This window comes from Miniopterus natalensis, chromosome 11 (assembly GCF_054644295.1).
Source record: "Miniopterus natalensis isolate mMinNat1 chromosome 11, mMinNat1.hap1, whole genome shotgun sequence".
In the NCBI taxonomy this organism is placed as follows: Eukaryota; Metazoa; Chordata; class Mammalia; order Chiroptera; family Miniopteridae; genus Miniopterus; species Miniopterus natalensis.
The window spans coordinates 13,678,194-13,698,801 of record NC_142091.1 but is presented as its reverse complement, the minus strand read 5'-3'; positions in this window follow the sequence as shown (position 1 = coordinate 13,698,801).

Sequence of the window (20,608 nt, the reverse complement as noted above, 5' to 3'; positions counted from 1 at the left end):
TTTTCCTAAGAGAGGAAAATAAAGCATTTTAGTGTTCAGAGCCCGGCCTGTACCTGAGCACATTTCCTGTATATGCTCACTTGATTAGGCCACCGCATTGACTTCAGAATAGGTAAGATCTAAGATTAGTCATTTGTTCATATTGACTCAGATCCTCCCTTGGTTAACTTCTTAGAACCAAATTAAATACCATGAAAAACTCATCAATTTTTTTTCTCAGATCGCTAAGGAACATTTGGTAAATTATCGTAGTGCACAAAATAGGCTCTACTATTCCAAAAAGTTTAAGGTAGCTTTCCAATGGTACCTGATTTGCTACAATTTCATGGATTTAAAATCTGGTCTGATGAGCAGCTACAGAGGGCAGAAAACTGGATGTGAGCAGTCCCACGCCCAGTGAAGTCATAATTAAAATTAGGCCGACCGGATACAAAGATGATTGAAGTATACTCAGGAGGAAATAGGGACCATTTGGAGAGGTCGCAAGACTCCTGTCATGTTAAGTGTACCTCTAACGATGATGGTGGGTAAGAATGGCCTCTTGGAAAAAGTGTCACTGAGAAAAAAGAAGGGAAGTGCACAATTTCCCAGAACTTCACATACTATTAATATGCAGTGTGTTTACCAAACAAATTATCATGCCGAGGGAAAATGTTAGGGAAAGGAAGAACTCAGTCAGTAGTGACTGGTCTGTAACAAAAATGTGAATCGTGCCAATACTACTGAACTCCAATTATCACTGGAACTGCAGATCCCGGAAAAGGCACTAAAGGCTACTGTGGGATGTCTGCACAGCTTCCTCTTGCCGTTTGAACAGAAAAGGGAGAGAGGAGAGTCACAGGCCCAGGGCCAAGGCTGATTTGGTTGTTTTCATGCTCTTTTGGGATCCACAAACCTGGAAGCTGACTTAATCTTTCCCCCTTTAATACTCAGTCTGAAAAATAGTTCTACTTTATGTGGTCTAGAGGAAAGAATTAATTCTGGCTCTTTCTAAGTACCTATGGATCTGAGCCCTAGTTATTTAGGGTAGAGTAAACCTGCAGGAATATTTGTTTTATTTAAAGTCTATGACTGAAAGTCTATTCATTCTCAACCTGCCTCTAATGCTGGTGATTCATCCGTTTAGTCTGCATGCAGGGTTGAGCACCTATTATGTGCTATTCTCAGTGCCAAGCCCTGGGGGTTTAAAGGTAAACCTGGTGAGCAGAGACGGACATGTAAACCTATAATGTCAATAAAGTGTTACAGGCACGCCTATAGAAGTGAGGGAGAGGTGGTCGGTCCTGCTGGGCATGTGCTCTCGAGGCTTCGGGGGGACCGTTAGGCTGAACTGTACATGGCAGGGGGTGAGCAGTCAGGAAGGAGCGGGAGGAAGAGCGCAGGGTGTGATGACGGAGGCGGGAACTGGCCTGGTGAGCTGAGGGGCTGCAAATAGCAGGGCATCGCAGCTCAGAAAAAGAGAGGGTCACACAGAGGTCCAGGGGCCAGGAGCTCGGGGATGAGCGAGGTTGAAGAGAGAGCAAGATAAAAATAGCAGATGGTATTAGCTTCCCCTACAGAAGTATTGGTAAGCAAGATGTATCTTCCTCTCTGAACCTTTGGCAGATTTTGTGCTTAAAATTGGGATCTATTGACATGTTAAAGTTAGTCTGTTTTCTGAGATTCATAGCCAAAAACACATCTAGGCCGTCTTGAAACGATAAACGGATTCCCTGTCCTTGACTTGCTTTTAGCTGGTTGGGGTTCTTTACTTGTTGGGGTGACCCAAACTTTTATTGGCCCTGCTTGTGTGCTGTTACTAGCATCCCTTGTGTGACGAGAGACACACCGATTGGTAGCCTCCTGCTCTTGCACCAACCAGAGTCGGGGATTGAATTAATCACCCAGCCTACCCTTGAATTTTCTTTTCTGTTTGCCAAGAAAATGGCAAAGTAAGAATTTCATTTTCCAGTTTAGTGTAATCTTTAATGTGTCCCTTGAATGAAGCCTGAAGGAAGATGTTTCTTTCCAATAGTCCTTCAAGGTCACCTCTAAGTGGGTGGAACTTATAATAATAGTGGTAATTGTGCTAGTGACTGTGTATCAGGGAAGAGCTATCTGAAAACCAGTCTTGAACACTTTCTTTTACAGTCAACAAGTCACAGGGTGTTTCCCACAGGCCATAAGTGTGGGCTGGGGAAGGCTGATCTCCTGCTCCTACAGCGGAGGCAGTGGACTCGGTCACACCAAGACCACCCACAGACTCACCATGGGAATCTCTCCCTTGGCGGGGTTGGGGGCAGGTCCGATGCCTGGACAGGTGACTGTCGGGCTTCAAGCCCTCCTTCACTTACATTCATCTGAAGTTTTTAGTACTTTATGATTTTTTAACAATTTAAATCTTCCTTCCATCTGCAAGTTCAAGGTAGGGACCCAACTTTATTCTTTTTCCACACGACTAGTCAGTTGTCTGAGTAACACATTTCTGTTCACCCCTTTATTATATATAATCAAATCCCATTCATAGTAGGACCTACTTCTGTACCTGATATTTTGTTTCCTTTATCATCTGTCTACTCCTGTGGCCATAGGTTAGCGGTGAGTGTCGCAGCTCAAATAACTGGCAAAGGTCTCCCTAAGATTCCTCTGCATTAGGAGCATCCTGGCTATTCTTACATATTTTTGTTCTTCCAAGTTTTAAAATTATTTTGCCAAGTTCCAAAACAATTCCATTAGAATTTCATTGCGCTGTAATAAATTTATAGGTTGGTTTTAGGAAAAACTGACATCTTTACACTATGTGTCTTCCAAGCCAAGAACATGATATACCTCCTTATTTATGTAATGTTCTTTCTCGCCGGACACTGATTAGTAGTGATATGAACTAGTGTCTTGTCAAGAGACCAATTTTTTTTGTTACCAATTCTGCAGTGAGAACCAAGTTCAACAAAATGTAGTAATTTCATGTCAGATCACCAAGTGCTCTTGACAGGTAGCATAAATACTTGGCTGTATTGCTGAAAAATGTGTTGTGATGCTTAACTCTTTGTGATTCCAGGTTGGGATTGTTCTGAACTGAATATAGAGTGATGGTCAATTGAAAATAAAAACTGCTTGGAAAATTCAAAATATGCAGAGACCACTAAATATATTTTTGTTATTTGCTTATGAAGGATGCCTTTTATTGGAAAATTGTGTCATTGCCCCAGAGCAGGAATGGAGACTATGTTATCTTGGCCACAGATTTGTGGCACATCTGAGAGTTGTTTGCATAAATGTACTGGCTAGAAGCCACATCTACTGATCCAAAAGCTATTCTAATATTGACAGTGATGAAGAGTGGTTCGTGCCAAGTTATTTAACAAAACTTGCCAGAGAAGTCACCATGCCTGCTTCCCTTTCTCACTGTGTACCCAGTGTCCAGCAATGCCTGGTATATAGCTGGTGCCTAACAATTTACTGAAGGAATGAATGGAGTCTTCAGCAAGCATTTATATGTATGTTTTTTAAGGTAAAAACTTGAAGAGTGCAGCTTGCTGTCAGCATGGCTAAGCCCCTCACCCCCACCTCCATGGCAGAGCCAACAACTTCTGAAATGGTAGCAGACACTCATCTAATAACCTTCTCCAGGACCTGCCTTTGAAGCTTGGTCAGTCCACTTTCCATGCCACTGGTGGGTGCTCCCAGCTGGCTTCTGTTTTCCTCCCACCAGCCTTCTGTTGTCCAAGATCCGCTGCGCCTCATATCCAGCCCAGTCATAAAATCTTGAACAACTACACTGACATTTTGCTATTGGCCCTGGAACCAGAGAGTGACACATTACAGTTCAAGTTTTAATGACAGGCTTTGCTTAGCTCCCTTTTCATGATGCGTAGGCTGGTGGGCTGGAATGAGTCAATCACAGCCAGAATGGGGTAATGACAATACTTTTTACCCACAGTTGCAGATATGAGTTTATAAATAAGCATGATGTTACGTCAAAGGGAATGCAGAGTGAAGAGAGTCATGGCCACCGAGGTAATAAAAGCCAGGAGACTCTGTGACTGGTATTAGGAGCTAGAATAGAGAGCCAAGGGACTGGAGACCAGAGAATTTTTTTTTCTTTTTAATCTTCACCCAAGGATATTTTTTTCAATTGCTTTTCAGAGAAAGAGAGAGAGAAGAGAAACATCAATGTGAGAGAGACACACCGATTGGTAGCCTCCTGCTCTTGCACCAACCGGAGCCGGGGATTGAACCTGCAACCTAGGTTCCCTTGGCCAGAGCTGAACCCGAGACTCTTCAGTCCAACAGGCCGACGACCATCTAACCACTCAGCCAAACCTGCTAGGCAGAGATCAGAGAATATCGAAAGATATATACAAGAAAGCTGCAGCCAAAAGCTGAGCTTTCGTGTACTCTCAGAGATACATGGAATGGGCAGTCTGAATTCATTTAAATGTCCTGGGATGGAGCAGGCATAGTGAAGAATGATGTTACAGAGGTAGGCGCAGTGTTAGGAGGCTCTGGCATCTCAGTGCTTATTATTAAAAGACTAGGAGGGTCACAGTGGGAATGCCAGAGTGGCCAGAAACAGATTCTAAAGCTATTTCAGAAGCAGAATTATTTGTGTGGGAACAAGTCATTGTCTAAGCCAGAAGTCGGGCATCTTGGTGGCATTAGTTGAGGCAGGAAGAAAATTCAAATAGTAAAGCTCAGATGATCAGCAGACATTGTGAAAAGCTGGATAGTGCACAAATCACTTTCATGAGTCCTTTTAAAAAAATAATATATATCTTTATTGATTTCAGAGAGAGGAAGGAAGAGAGAGAGAAACATCAAAGGTGAGAGTCATTGATCGGCTGCCTCCTGCATGCCCCCTATTGGGGGTCAAGCCCACAGCCTGGGCATGTGCTCTGATGGGGAATCAAACCACAATCTCCTGGATCCTAGGTGGATGCTCAACCACCGAGCCACACCAGCTGGGCTCATGGGTCCTTTTAAAATTGCCTATTAAAAATGCATTACCATTATTGACCACGACAGCTCAGTAAGAGTGATCCTTAAAAATTACTTCCATTTTGCCTGGCCGGGCATGGCTTAGCGGTTGAGCATTGACCTAGGATCCAGGCGATCGGGGTTCGATTCCTGGTCAGGGTACATGCCCAGGTTGTGGGCTCGATCAATGACCCATCATTGATGTTTCTCTCTCTCTCTCTCTCCCCCTCTCCTTTCCTCTCTCTGAAGTCAATAAAGATATATTTTTTAAAAAAATTACTTCCATTTTAATGGTTCTGAGAGTCTGACTTACCCAGGGTTACATAGCAGCTTGGAGGCGTATCTGTAAAAAGAACCCAGGACTTTGAATCTCCATGACTTGCTCTTGACCTCCATTCTAATTTGTAATTCAACTCTCACAGTCCCAGCTCAACTCAGACACACACACACACACTGTCCTAAATTTTGAAGGTGATTTCTGAGACTAAAATTAAAATGATTTCTCGATAGAGATGGGTAGATGAATAGATAAAGAAATGTATAAATATTGTTAAATGTTTTGTGAACGAAGGAGGTAACCTCATGGTTACACTCAGTTCAGAAACTCTATAGTGACAAGTTAGGCCATTGATTCCTCCCTTTCTCTCCCTCTTCCTCTCCCCTTCACTCCCTTCTTCTATCTAATTTTTTTTCCGGCAAACATTTATGGAGCACTAATGATAGATCAGCTCATGCTGGTCTCTGAGAGATATAAAAATGAAAAGACAAGCCCCCCTAACCTCTAGGATAAAGGGACTCAAATTTGCATGAGGCCCCTCGGAGAAAAATCAAGGGAGCTTGAGGGGGTTTAGTGCTGAAGGGTCAGTACTAAAATACCAGGGTGGGAAAAATGAAGGCCCTCCCAGTCCTGGCAGGAGAAGCAGGAGGTGTGGGAAGGGAGGGAAGGGTATGTGCCTCCTCAGGGGACAGGAGGTCAGGGCCAGAAAGCAGGGATAAGAATACAATAGAGGGTTGTGTGACACAGATAGGTGGCCGCCCCCGCCCTACCCTCCCTGCGCCTTCCCCAGAACCTGGGGGCTCTGAACTTGAAAGAGTCCAGTGACTCCCCTTGGCAGGCCGAAGGACATACAACCTCCTGGAGGCCAGATCACCTGAAATTGGCTGAAAGAGCTGTCCTACTTAGGAAGGAAATTTCTCTTTTGGTGGTAGAAAGAGCTGGAGCTTTGGGGGATGAGGTAGGGGGAGGGTTTTTTATATGAGGATGAGTTAATGAAGTGCCGGGTAGGGAGGTTGAGTGAGGTGAAAAGAACAGAGCCAGAAGACAGATTTTAATTTTGTGTCTACCGCTTACAAGCCGAGCAATCTTGAGCAAATAATTGCCATGGGCTCTAGTTTTCTCCATCCGTAAAAATCCCAAGTGATTATAATGGGTGGTCCTATTTACTGAATTACGTGAATTCCTTTTTTTTTTAATGCTCACCAGAGGTTATGCTCTTATTGGTTTCAGAGAGAGAGGAGGAAGAGGGGGAGAGGGAGGGAAACACCAATGTGAGAGAGAAACATTGACCGGTTGCCCTCTCTACACACCTCGACCTACTGAACCCACAACCTGGGTGTGTGCCCCGAATGGGAATCGAACCGGCGACCTTTCGGTGTATTGGACAATGCTCCAACCAACCGAGCCACACTGGCCAGGGCTGTGAATTACTTTTTAATCCTTACAACAACCCTATGAAATAATTGTTATTACTATTCCCATAATACAGGTGAGGAAACTGAAGCTTAGGCAGGTTGAGGACATTTTCAAAACTTACATGTCTAGTAAATGGCAGAGCTGGAATTTGAACTCATGTCTTGATTTAAAACCTGTGTTCCCAACCATTTACAATTTTCTGCCTCTCTTCCAAGGGTTTGTATAAAGAAGTAAATGAGATCAAGTTTTACTGAAATGTTGGTAATTAATTTGACTACTAAGTATCTAATTGTTCTGATACTAAAAATCTTAGCCTAATTGTTTTAACACATACAATCTTAGTTTTATTTAGAGCAGCAATTTTCAATCTTTTTCATCTCATGGCACACAATAAACTAATCGCTAAAATTCTCCAGCACGCCCAAAAATATGTTATATTTTTTGCCAATCTGACAAAAAAATTGGTATAATTTCGATTCATTCACACCAGATAGCTATTGTGTTGGCTATTGTCATTTTTTATTTGACAATCTAAGGGAAAAGGTCAATGTCCATGACTAGACAGTCATATTTTAAAAATTCTTGCGGCACACTGGTTGAAATTTACCGATTTAGAGAACAGACTTGACTCTGTATGTATATATTATTCTTTCAAGCATAATTACTTTTTCCTGTTCTTATTAGCAATTTTTTCTTTATTTTTTACATTTTTGTTTGTTTTGTCACATAATTGCTTTTGAGGAAAGAATAATCTTTTGAACATTACAGGAATGGTTAGAAATAATTACCATACTCTTACCAGGGCAGTAAATACCTTAATTGTGATTATCTATATATGGCCATTCTTTTTTTACTTCAGCAGTGACATGGGAAAGGACTGTGTGACTAGCAGTCTAGGGACCTGGGTTCTAATCCAAAGTCTGATCTCATTGCCCTGTGTTTATCTTAGGCCAGCCACCCTCTTTGGGTGATATTGCTTTATGTTTAAAACAAGGGGATTAGATGAGATGACTGGCAAAATCCCTGGCAGCATTAAAAGCCTATGATTCCTTCTAACTTTAGAAGAGGAAATAATTCAGAAATATATAATTTTAAACCAATTGTTATTATAAGACTATTAATCATAATATATGGAGTGGCTCTAAGCAAGTAGTAAAAAGAATTAAAAAAATGAATTAAAGAAATCTGACTAGATAATTTCTAAATTCTTTCCAACTTTGAAATTCTATCATTCAAAAAAATACTGCATGGTAATCTCATAGCACTTTGAAATATTTCAAAGGACTTTCGTTTGATTTATCCTTTCTGATCCTCACAGGGACAATTATGAAATAGTGAGTAGAGTGATTTTATCCATACTCTACAAATGAAGCAGCTAGCGATTAAGTGGTGGCCTCAGTTCACTAGGCTAGTTGGGGATAGAGCTAGGACAGAGGCTTTCTGACCCCTGCCCTGTCCACTATGCCACAGCCTTCCCTGGCTCAATAAATATTTCGGAGAGAGTGGCAGGGAGACAGAGAGAGAGAGGAATGTCAACGTGAGAGAGACACATCAATTGCTTGCCTCCCACACGCACCACGGCCAGGGCTGAGACTGCAAGGGAGATATGTGCCCTTGACCAGAATCGAACCCAGACCCTTCAGTCTGTGGGCAAACGCCCTAACCACTGAGCCAACCCGGCTAGGGCCAGGGTTAGCTTTTTGGGACCTACCTTTAGGGCAGGGTAAAATTCGAATTACTGAACATCTGTTCTTGTTGTCCTGCAACGGCCCTGTGAAGGCCCAAGTGCCTCAGCCCGGTCTCAGCTCAAAATGTCACATACGCCTCATTTTCTCTTCCCGGCTCTGGACCTCTTATGAATGTGGGGTTCCCACGCATACATGCGTAATTAAATTTGATTATGTTCTCCTGCTACTGTCTCATGCAGACCAGTAGAAAGGACCTCGAAGGGAAGAGGAAAGTTCCTTCCTCTCCCACGCAGCTCCTGAGGACGGCACAGGGAACCCACCTAGAGCCCTCAGCACAGAGCCAGGCACACGGATTCTGCAACGGCCAGCTGCTCCCAGCTGAGCTCAGCGGACAAACCTCCGTCGAGAAGGAAAGGGATTCTTATTTCACTGGAATTGTGTTGCTTAAATGAGATTCTTCTGAGCCTCAAGGTCTACTGGAGACTTCCTTCCTTTCACCCCTCCTTTCCTTGGTTTCTTTCCTTCCTCTGGGTCATTCTCAGGTGGCTTCTTGTTTTCTCTCTTGAATTACAACTTGTTGCATTACTTCTTTGAGGGTTTATGTTGTACAGGGAGTGAGCTCACTGAATTTTTGAGTGTCGAAAAATATCTTCTTTTAGCCCTCACATTTGATTGATAGTTTGGCCTGGGTCAGGCATTTAAGATCCATGTTTTCTCCTCAGAACTTTGAAGACATTCTTCCAATAAAATGTCAGATCTACCAGGGCAGGATGTTCTTCTGTTTGATTCACTGATATAACCCAAAGACCTAGAACAATGTCTAGCACACAGGATACATACGATATATATTAGTTTTATTAATGATTATTGTTCTGTTTTACTTCCCCCCTCTTTGGAAGCTCTGAGGATTTTCTTCTTGTTCTTAGAGCTCTAAAATTTCATTACTGTGCCTGATGTACTTTTCTTTGTTTGCTTTTCCTGCTCTGTAATTGGTAAGCTTTGCTCATCTAAAATTTCCTTAGTGCCCGGCCGGGCTTGGCTCAGTGGTTGAGCATCGACCTAGGATCCAGGCGATCAGGGTTCGATTCCCGGTCAGGGCACATGCCCGGGTTGCAGGCTCGCTCCCCATTCGGGGGAGTGTAGGAGGCAGCCGATCAATGACTCTCTCATCACTGATATTTCTGTCTCTCTCTCTCCCTCTCCTTTCCTCTCTCTGAAATCAATAAAGACATATTTTTAAAAAATAAAATCAAATCTCCTTAGTGTTTGGAAATTTACTTTATTGTTTTCTCAACGATTTCTTTGTCTGCATAGTATTCTCTAGAATCACATTTAGATAAAGATTAGATTTCCTACTGCTAACTCCCATGCATCTTAATTTTTTCTCATATTTTCTGTCATCTTACTCCCTTTATTTTATCTTCTAGGTAACCAGTTCAATCATTTATGTCTCTATATTATTATTTAGCAATTCCATTGAAATTTTATTTTTAGTTTCCAAGAACACTTTCATGTTCTGATTGTTACTTTTCATCACAAAGTGTAATTGTTTTAAAAATGAGGTAGTTATATCTCATTTTGCTTCTGTAACTTGTTTCCTGAGCCTACGCAGCCCAGCTGGCTCACTTCTACTACTGCTGTAACTTTCTAAATAAACTTCCTCTTATAATTTGAAAAAAAAATGAGGTAGTTATAAATTCCTCTGATGATAATAATTAACATTTTTTATTGATCTTACTGAAATTGTTTTAAATATTAATTTTCTTAATTGGCTAATGTAGGTGTTAGGAATCTGATTTGTGCATTATGTTGATTAGTTTTTTTGTGTGTGTTTTTAAAAAAATTTCCTTTGGATTATCTTTTCCCTTCAGCCTGTTATTCAATCTATTTTTCTAAGGCTTTCTCTCTCATATTGTTTTTTCTTACAAGTTTGACATTCCTAGTTGTCCATTTATATGAATAAATTAAGAACCAAATAAAATCTTGATTTAGTATAGGTAGCTTGGGGGTGTGTGGGGTGTGTGTGTGGGGGGGTGGGTTTCCTCTTCAATTGTTTAGGTCTATTTCTCCAAGCTCTTTCCTTGAATGAAATGACTCACAGTAGTGTTTGTGGGAGTAGGTGGGGCTTGTGGACAGGAAGGCTTGCTTCCCGGTGGCAAAGAGCTAGCGAAGGGGCAGGGGAACCCAGAAGTTTCGAGGTGCAGTGGGTGGAGGTGCATTTTAAGTAGATTATTTCCTTTTTGAGTTTATTGTAGAGATTCAGAAGGTCTTTGAAATCTCCTCTTAGGCCACAAAATTATCACCAGGAACTCTCTCTGAGCTGATGGCTTGCTTTCTCAAGGGTGGTGCTCTGGCTTGAGAGCAAAGCCTCAGCTGCCAAGCTCTGTTTACACAGGTCAGAAAGGGGCCCAGCTGTCCCTGGGCACTGAATCCAGTTCTTTAATGAGGCCACTGAAGCCTGCCCCACAGCCCATCATTGTGTTATGGACTGAGTGTGAGCTCCCTTCTCGGCACCTCTTGGGAAAACACATGCTCATTTTTTGTGCCTGCAGTTTTCAATACACTTTCTTATCAGTTCATCCATCTGCTTTCTATTGTTCAGAAATTTCTCAAAACTTCTGGTCTGCTGGTGATATTCTTTTGTGTTTCTTGTCACTTTGAGAAAATATGGGAGGTATTAGAGGCAAATGCATGTGCTTAATCCACCAGTGTGTGTGTGTGTGTGTGTGTGTGTGTGTGTGTGAATACACATATTTGAAAAGCAAATACAGTATCTCACCCAGTTAATCCTTTAGGAAAAGGCAGAACCTTGTAAATTAACAGAATAGAATCCCTGAATTCCTTCGTTGGTCTCAATGTGCCCAGATTATGCTTATTTTTAAAAAATTAATGTTGAACAATGTGTCAGTAATTACAGTTATAAAGTCTGAAAATAAAAAGTTCTAAAGTGACATTTTAGATATATTTTACAGAATTATCTGTCGCTTTTAAAAAGGAAGAGTTAATAATTTTTGCTTTTCAGTCCCTTTACCTCTGGATTTAGACTTGAGTACCCCAACTCAGTAGTAAATCTAAGGGGCCACTTGCCAAAGCATTGTTCTAGGTACAATTCTGAAAGAGGCACCGTTCAGCTCATATCCTGTGGGCTCAGCAATGTCGTTTGGATTCTCCTGATTCATATTCCTTTCTTTAGAAATTCCTTAAATGAGTGTTTAACTTAAGACAAAGACAACCGAAAAAATTTTATTCTAAAAATAGAACCCCAGCTTTGAAATGAGTAATATGCCCAACAGTTAGTAAATCTAAGATGAAATGTGGAATCTATCATTCACTAACCCTGCATCCTGGGCAAATAATTTAAACTTTCTAAGCCTCACTTTTCTGAACTTGCAAATGACCATAAAAATAGTGCCTGCCTCATATCATGGTTTTAAGAAGATAATGTACATGAATGCCTTAGCACAGTCCCTGACACACAGTAAGGGCCTCATTAGATGTTAGCATTATTATTAATGTTCACAAATGATTCGCATCTATCTTATAGAACAGGATAGTTCTAAAATAAACATTCCATCGCTTCACATTAAATATTGGTAAACTATAGGAAAATATTTATTACTTCCTTGTTCCATCTGGATAGTCTTTTGCATCTTTTTCATTGTACTAAAAATATATATAAAACATAAAATTTACAATTTTAGCCCTAGCCGATGTGGCTCAGTTTGGCTGGGCATTGTCCTGGGCACTGAAGTGTTGCCAATGGATGTTCCGTACTCACATCAATGTTTCTCTCTCTTTCTCTCTCTCCCCCCGTCTCCTTTCCTCCCTCTCTAAAAATCTATTAAAAACCTTTTTAAAAAATGTACTATTTTAACCATTTTTAAGTGTACAATTCAGTGGCAACCATCATCATCATCCATCTTCAGTACTCTTTTCATCTTGCTAAACAAAAACTCTGTACCCATTAAACATAACTCCCCATTTCCACTCCCCCTCTAGCCCCTGGCAACCACCATTCTACTAGAAAGAATGAATTTGTCTCTATGAATTTGACTACTGTAAATACGTAAGTGGAATCATACAATATTTGCCCTGTTGTGCCTGGCTTTTTTCACTTAACAGAATGTTTTTCAGGTTCATCCATGTTGTAGCATGGGTCAGAATTTCATTCCTTTTTTAGACTGAATGATATTCAATTGTATGTATGCAACACCTTTTGTTTATTTGTTAATCTGCCAGTGGACACTTGGGTTGTTTTTCCTTTTTGGCTATTGGGTAACGTGTCTACGGCCATCAGTGTACAAATATCTGTCCAAGTCCCTGCTTTTCTTTCTTTTGGGTGTATATGCAGAAGTGGAAATGCCAGGTCATATGGCACCATTTTTTGTTTTTGTTTTTTATTTTCACTCTTCTCATTTGGTGCTCCATGCCAGTTTGTGTTCCTGTGTTTCACAGATAATTATGAAGATGCACTTTAGGAAAGAGGAGAGTCGGAGCCCTTTTCCTCAGCCTGGCACTGAGTTGACCCGTGTTGTATCACTGTGATGACCCACTTACCAGTCCCAAGGGCTCCCCTGGGGGTGAGGAGTTGTTTCTGTGGCTCTGTTTTTTTTGAGATAGGGGCACCCTCTCTGACACCCACAGAAACAGCTCTGCAAGAACTATTGCTCCATGAACAAGGACACGGTTAGAAGGAAGCTTGCACCTGTCCATGAAAATTCACTTCTACTCAGCAGTCTGCAAATGGTCTTTGACTGTCTGAAATGTACCAGACGTGTGCTGGGCAACAGGGGTGCAAGTGTGTGTGAGATGTGGCCTCCCAGTTTAATGAGGAGCTTATAGGTAACCCCTGCCTGTCCCCCTCAAAGGAAAGACTAGACTGGACTGTCTCATACAAGGATATTTAAGGAGTTGTCATAGAGTGATTTGGGGTGCTTTGGCAATGGTGGCTCTTGGTTTGGTAGGTTCTGTAACTGGACAATTTATCGTCTCTGTAAGGAAAAGACAAAATTATGAATTCCAAATGAGGTCTTTTTTTCAAAGGGATCCGTGCAAATAAGGTGTGTGAGGGCAGGGGCATGAAGGCTGAAGCAGAAACTCTATCAACTTCATAGTAAACCAGCTCTGGATTTGAGGGGCATTAAAAAGATCTTTTACCCCAAGTCTCTCCCTCAATAGTCCTATTATTTGCCTGCAGTTTCTGTCATTTTCTTTCCACTTCAGAAATTAAAGTGCTTGGTAATATTGGAAATGTGTGGGTGCCAGAAAGCACTTAAGTCCATACCATTTTTAATTTTCCAGGGCCCGAGAAGGCTCTGATGGCAAGGATCAGGACTGGGGGATAACCAAGGCTTGTTAAAATACCATGTTTCTTGTAGGACACTTGGAAAGGCACAGAGAGGAAAATAAATTCACCAGAGAAAATCGTTGTCAACATTTTAGTGAATATCTTCCCAGTGTGTTTTAAATGCCCTCAAATGTGTAACCTGCATTTTTTTCTGCATAAGAATACTTAAGAACACTTCTGGACCATGCATTTTTTAAATATATACTTACACATTTTGAGAAATTTTTTTCTTATTAAAAGAAAAAAGAAAAAGACATCCACACACTGTTGTTGAACAGATCAAGGCTGGTCGGGTGGGTATTAAAAGGAACAAAGAAGCAGTTGCTGCCACCTAGAGGAAAAAGGCTACAAACATTGAAATCGTATTTTAAGACTGATGTATTAAGCTGAGATATTAATTAAAATTTTCTTCTTCTTTTTTCCAGGTTGTTTTATCACCTCCACTTAAAGAATTATTCACTTGAATAGGTAATGCATTTACTAGTATGGAAATTTAAATGACAAAAGGGTATACAGTGAAAAGTAGATGTCCTACTTGTCCTGCCCTCCTGCCCAGTTTCCCTCCACAGAATCGATCACTATTAGCAGTTTCTTGTATACCTTTCCAGAGACAGCCTGCATATATGCAGGGATCAATACTTGTGCCTATGTTTATGTATCGATAACCTACATTTACCACCCCCCGTGTAGTGGACCCACTACTTTCCACTTGGGTTTTGTTTGAGCTCTTTGTCTTATTTCCACTCTCTGGAAACAGCTCGTTATTTCCAGTGTTCTGAAATTTTAAGGTGATGTGCCCGAGAGAGTGTGGCAGAGGCTGCTAGTAAGCCATTGAAAATCATGCCTTCCTTCCACGGTGCAGAGCAGCTGCGGGGAAGCCTGTGCCCAGCCCCGGGTGGCATCTCCCAGGCCCTCTGCACCTAGGAAGAACCTGTGACTACTTCTCTCCAATGGAAGGAATGTGAGCATGGATGTGTAGGCTCACAAGGTGGTGGGCTCAAGGGAATGGACTGAGGGTGGGGGGGGAGAAACAGGGATACGCCTAGTGCCTGGCTGACCAGTGTCAGAGAAGCTCTAGGTTCCTATTTCCACTCTGTCTCCAGCTGCAGCCCCACACTTCCCTCCTGCCTCTGCTTGGTCCTTGGTGACCGAGTCTGACCTCTCCGGGAGAACTGACGCATGTCTTGTTCACATCGCTTTCTCAAGGCTCTCAGGTTGCTATTCTCTCCACTTTGATAAGTTGTCTCTCGTTTAAACACTGTGCATTTTCCAAAAATTTATCAAAATCCTTTCTGCTCTTCTCTTTATTTTTATTAATTATATCAGTTTTCCTCCCTTAACTCTTATTTTAGTGAGTTTTGGGTGGATCTAGGAGGGCATTAGTTTCCTAGGGGTGCTATGGCAAATTACTACAAAATGTGTGGCTTAAAACAACAGAAATTTATTGGCTCATGTTTCTGGAGGCCAGAAGTCTGAGATCAGTTTTACTGGGCTAAAATCAAGGTGTCAGCAGGGCCATGTTCCCCATGTAGGTTTTAGGGGAGATTCTGTTCCTTTCTTCTTTCAGCTTCTGGTGGCTGCCAGCATTCCTTGGCTCGTAGCCACATCACTCCAATCTCTCCTCTGTGATCACACAGCATTCTTTCTGTCTGTGTCACATCTCCTTCAGTCTTTCTCTTCTATAAAGATGCTTGTTGTCAAATTTAGGGCTCACTTAGAGAATCCAGGATAATCTTGCTATTTCAAGGGCCTAATCACATCTACAAAGTCTTTGCCATATGACATTCATAGGTTCTGGGGATTAGGACATGGGCATATCTTTGGGAGCCATTATTCAGCCTACCACAGCGAGAGTAGATAAAGGGCACGGTCAACCCACCATACTTACTAGAAATCCTTTCTATGTTTTCTTCTAATTACCTTTAGTTTTCCTTTTATACACTCAAATCTTTGATACAGTTGGAATTTGTTTTGGAATAGACCTTCTCTATTATCCCCAGCACTAATTATGAAATATTTTATCTTGCGCCCGTAGAGAGGAAACAAACTCTTACGAGAGAAAGAAATTAAAACACACTTATTTTTCTGGAATCAGTACAAACACATTTTTTTAAAAAGTTTAAAAAAGAAAGATATCATTTTGGAGAAATTGCCTTTGCTCACTGTGGATTCTGGCGCCTGTGAGTGACATGCCCACCTGTGCGTGGAGAACACAAAGCCCCATCTCCTGTGTCACTCCCACTCTGCTGAGAACACCGGGCCTCAGGCAGCAGAAGAGAGTATTATGGGCATTAGCATTACTCCTACAAACAACAGCAGGAGCACTGCGTGGGGCGGGGAATGGCATGCTTGCATTGTTCTGGCCTCCCAGCCTGACAAGGAATGGTGCACTTTGAGGCCTGCAGGCCTGTCACCGCAGTGCGTGTACCGCAGTGAGTAGCAAGAGGACAAAACCAGCTAGGTCCCTAGTCAGACCTCCCGGGGACCACAGGCCTGCCTGCTCTTCAGCTGAACTTGAAAAAGTGCAAGATGTTCAAGTTTTCACCCTGTTTCTGGCACACCCCGAGGCAAATGGCCAATTGCCTCCATGGGGGTTTCTGTGCAGGCTGTGAATAAGGATTTTTCTATCTCAGCCGTCTTTTCATTTATTTAAGGAAAGTTTAAAGCATGCCAGGGTGACTGTTTGGTTCTAACGCACTGCAGTTTAGAATCTCTGTGGCCTTCGTGTGTGTGAGTCACTTTTTTGTAGCAGTGCTGGGAGACATAAATAGGAGAATATTTTTTCTGAAAACCTGAGATTTCAAACTGGGTCTTTTGTTTCTATTAGCTTGTTTGTTTTTATCTTAATTGTGACATTCGTGTTATTAAAAGAATGTCAGAATTTGAATAACGTTTTTTGTCCCAAGTACAAATATAACAAGCTGCTTCTCAATTTCACAATAGGATTGCTTTAATAGGTGGGTCATTATCACATTGCTCTGATCTCCTCCACTCCTGAACCACCTATCTCCCACTCACATATAATATCTATCTCTGGGATTCTAGATCTTTCTGTGTGGGTGATCTAAATTTTTTTGTATTCTCTATTGTTAATTTTCATACCCTCTAAGTATCCCTCTTCATCTAAATGTGACCATCTGATACGTGTCCAGTTCCAGCTCTCCCTTCTTCTAATAGTACAGTAACTCAGTTAAAATTCTTTACTTTCATTTCGAGTATGCCCAAAAAGGAGATGGTGAGTTTGAAAGGAAACAGGATCTGTGAACAAAGATGAAAGAGGAAGAGTCCTGGCTGGCGTGGCTGTTGGTTGGCGTAGTCCCTCGCACTGAAGGTTGCCCCTTCCATTCCCAGCCAGGGCACATGCCTGGCTTGCGGCTGGATTCCCAGTAGGCAGCTGATGGATGTTCCACTCTCGCATTGATGTTTCTCTCTTTTCTCCCTTATGAAGAGAAGAAGTGGTGGCCCTTAAAGAAGTATCTTGTGCCTTCTCCTTCTTTGAAATCGGACACAATATCAGGAATACATTGAATTTTGAACTATACTGAACTCCTGGCACAGGAGCAAATGTATGAGCAGTAACAGAACTTAGGGCCACAGATACTTTTCTTGCATCTCCTACTCTTTTCCTTGGCTTTGTTGTGAAAACCTTAGCATAATGCGCTATTGCCCGGCTTACAAAATGTTTTTTTGTTATGAAAGTTGCTAAGGCCAGAGAAGAGATGTTTAGACTTCCGATTTAATTCTCAGCTTTGCTATGTGACCTTGGACAAATTACATAACCTCCTTAAGCTTTAGCTTTTCCACAGTAAATGTTTATCTGATGAGAGGAGAAAATGTATGCAAAACCAACCCAGAATATCGATGAATTTACTTAACGAATATTTATTAAATGTTTTTACTATGTGCTAGGCTGTCTGCCAGGTGCTGAGCATCCTGTAGTGTTGGAGACATAAGATCCCTGCCCTTCTGGAGCTTACAGTCTATCAGAAGTAGATGAGAGACATGTAAACAAATCAATTAAATAATCACAGGTGCCAGAGCGAAATAAACAGGGTATGTGGCCAGGAACAGTTGGGAGGACCAACGTTAGCTGGGGAAGTCACAAAAAAATCACAGCCTGAAGGGTGAGAATGAGCCCGCAGCTGCTAAGAGCAGTTTCAGGCAGAGGAAACAGGGACACTGGCTTAGAAAGGGATAGGATGCTCCTCACTGTCAGAGGCCAGCAGTGCCAGCTCCTCCTTGTCTTCTTACGGCATGTGTCCTTCTGTGTCCCCGGTCCCTGAGAGTAGGCTCAGGCTGTGCCTGTGCCTTTCCATCCGCATCGACCTCCTTCTTCAGCTTAAGGTCACGTAACCATTATAATCACCCTCTGGAATACACTCTAAACTCCCTTGTCCATCTCATGGTACTTTCTACTCACTTGGCCCTATGCCCACTCCGTTCAATCCAGCTGTCTGTCCTACTCCATGTCGACACCCACGGACTGTAGTGGAAAAATAGCGTCCGACCTCATTGACCGGTCTCAGTTTCAATTCACGGAAGACCTTACGCTGCCCAGAAATCTTGTGAGATTTTCCCGGCCCTTCTCTCCTCCACTCCTCTCGCTGCAGGTTGGTAAAGAGAGGGGTTGGAGCTTCATGACCTCTGCCCCCTCCCCCCGCAGGTGGATAAGAGAAGGGCAGCCCTGCGAGTCCAAACTCACTTCATCCCCAGCTCCCCTTCCTGTCACTTTCTCTTTACGCACAATATGCCATTTCATTCTTCAGAGCATAGTCCTTTCTCTTGAAGTGTGTCCTTTCTTAGTCCAACCCACAAAACCGGCTGGATAGTGTGTCTGGGTTACACAGCTAGGAGGCCTCCGCATGTGATCAGACTCTGCCTCCAAACCTGACCTCTCCCCACACTCCCTTCCCTCTCCCACCAAGGCCATTCCCACCTTTCCACAGGTCGCCCCTTCTCCCACATCCTTTCCTGGCTCACTTCTTATTGTCCAGTCTTGGTCAGGTCACCTAAGATCCCTTTGCAGCCCACCATGGAGCTGAAAGGAACCGGGATCCCTTCTCAAATCCCCCTACCCTACTTTCTTGCTTGCAAGAAAACAGACCTGGCCCAAGAAGCAGTAAAGGAGAAAAAAAAAAAGAAGCCACAAAACTTGTTCAAAGAATTAAGGGGACAGGTGACTCTTGGTAGCTAACAGGAACTTACTAATCATTCATTTCTGTCTCTGAGCTTTGCTCTGATGATGATGTATGGGAGAGCATTTTAAAAGTAGTAGAGCACTGCCCTGGCTGGTGTGGCTCAGTTGGTTGAGCATGGACCCATGTACCAAAAGGTCCCTGGTCTGATTCAAGGTCAGGGCTCATGCCCTGGTTGTGGGCTTGATCCTGCGTAGGGGGCATGCAGGAGGCAGCCAATTGATATTTCTCTCTCATCAATGTTTCTCTCTCTTTCCCTTCCTCCCTCTCTCTAAAATCAATAAAAACATATTTAAAAAAATTTGTTAAAAAAATAAAAAATAAATAAAAGTAGAACACTGGCCCTGGCTGGGTAGCTCAGTTGGTTAGAGCATCATCCAGATACACCAAGGTTGCGGGTTTGATTCCTGGTCAAGGCACATACAAGAATCAACCAATGGATGCATTGATAAGTGAAACAACAAATCAACATTTCTCTCTCTCTCATATACTCTCCCTTCTTCTCTCTCTAAAACCAATCAATAAATTTTTTTTTAAAAAAGTAGTAGAGCACTAAGCACACCCAGCAACTATAATCCATGAATAAATACAGTAAATAAATTCAATAAATTATATTAGCATCACAATAATCAAATTTTACAAAAACTTTATCTATCTGATTATTAATTAGCCACAGGTATTTGGGGAATTACTGACTTTTATTTATTTTTTAGCCTTTTTTATACTTTTTTTTCCTTTCTCTCCCTCTAATACACATGTTCACCATAAAACCACAGACTTATGACTTTAATTTTAATATAATGATTAGCCAACTCATACAACTTTACACGAAAAAAACAACAACACTCCAATTAAAAAATGGACAGAGGACCTGAATAGACACTTCTCGAAAGAGGACATACAGATGGCCAAGAGACAATTGAAAATATGCTCAACGTCACTGATCATCAGAGAGATGCAAATTAAAACCACAATGAGATATGACCTCACACTTGTCAGAATGGCTCCATCAACAAATCAACAAACAACAAGTGTTGGCGAGGGTGTGGAGAAAGGGGAACCCCTCGTGCATTGCTGGTGGGAGTGCAGACTGGTGCAGCCACTATGGAAAACAGTAAGGAGGTTCCTCAAAAAAGAAAAAAGAAAAATGCCTTATGACTCGCCATTGCACTTCTGGGTATTTATCTGAAGAAATCCAAAACACGAATTCAGAAAGGTATATGCACCCCTGTGTTCATTGCAGCACTATTTACGCTAGCTAAGATTTGGAAGCAAGTCAAGCGCCCATCAGCAGACGACCTGATGAAGATATGGTACATATATACAATGAAATAAACAAAAATGAAACCTTACCATTTGTGACAGCAAATGGACCTACAGGGTATTATGTTGAGTGAAATAAGTCAGACAGACAAAAACAATTACCATATGATTTTACTTATATGTGGAAGCTAAAAAACAAAATAAGCAAGCAAAACATCCAGCCCTGATGGACTATTATGGGATAGTATCCACAGTGGACTCTTAGTTGAATGTGCCCCAAACGGATTCCTTTCTACTCTGGCTCCACCTATTGGATGGAAATGAGCAATGCTGCCTGTATTATTCCATTACTGTTTTGTTTGCATTTTTCAAATTAAGTGGAAATCTAACACACCTTTCCTTAACACTATACTTAACTTTGACTCTGTCAAGCTCTACTCCAAAACATAAGGGGTTTAAATGGTAT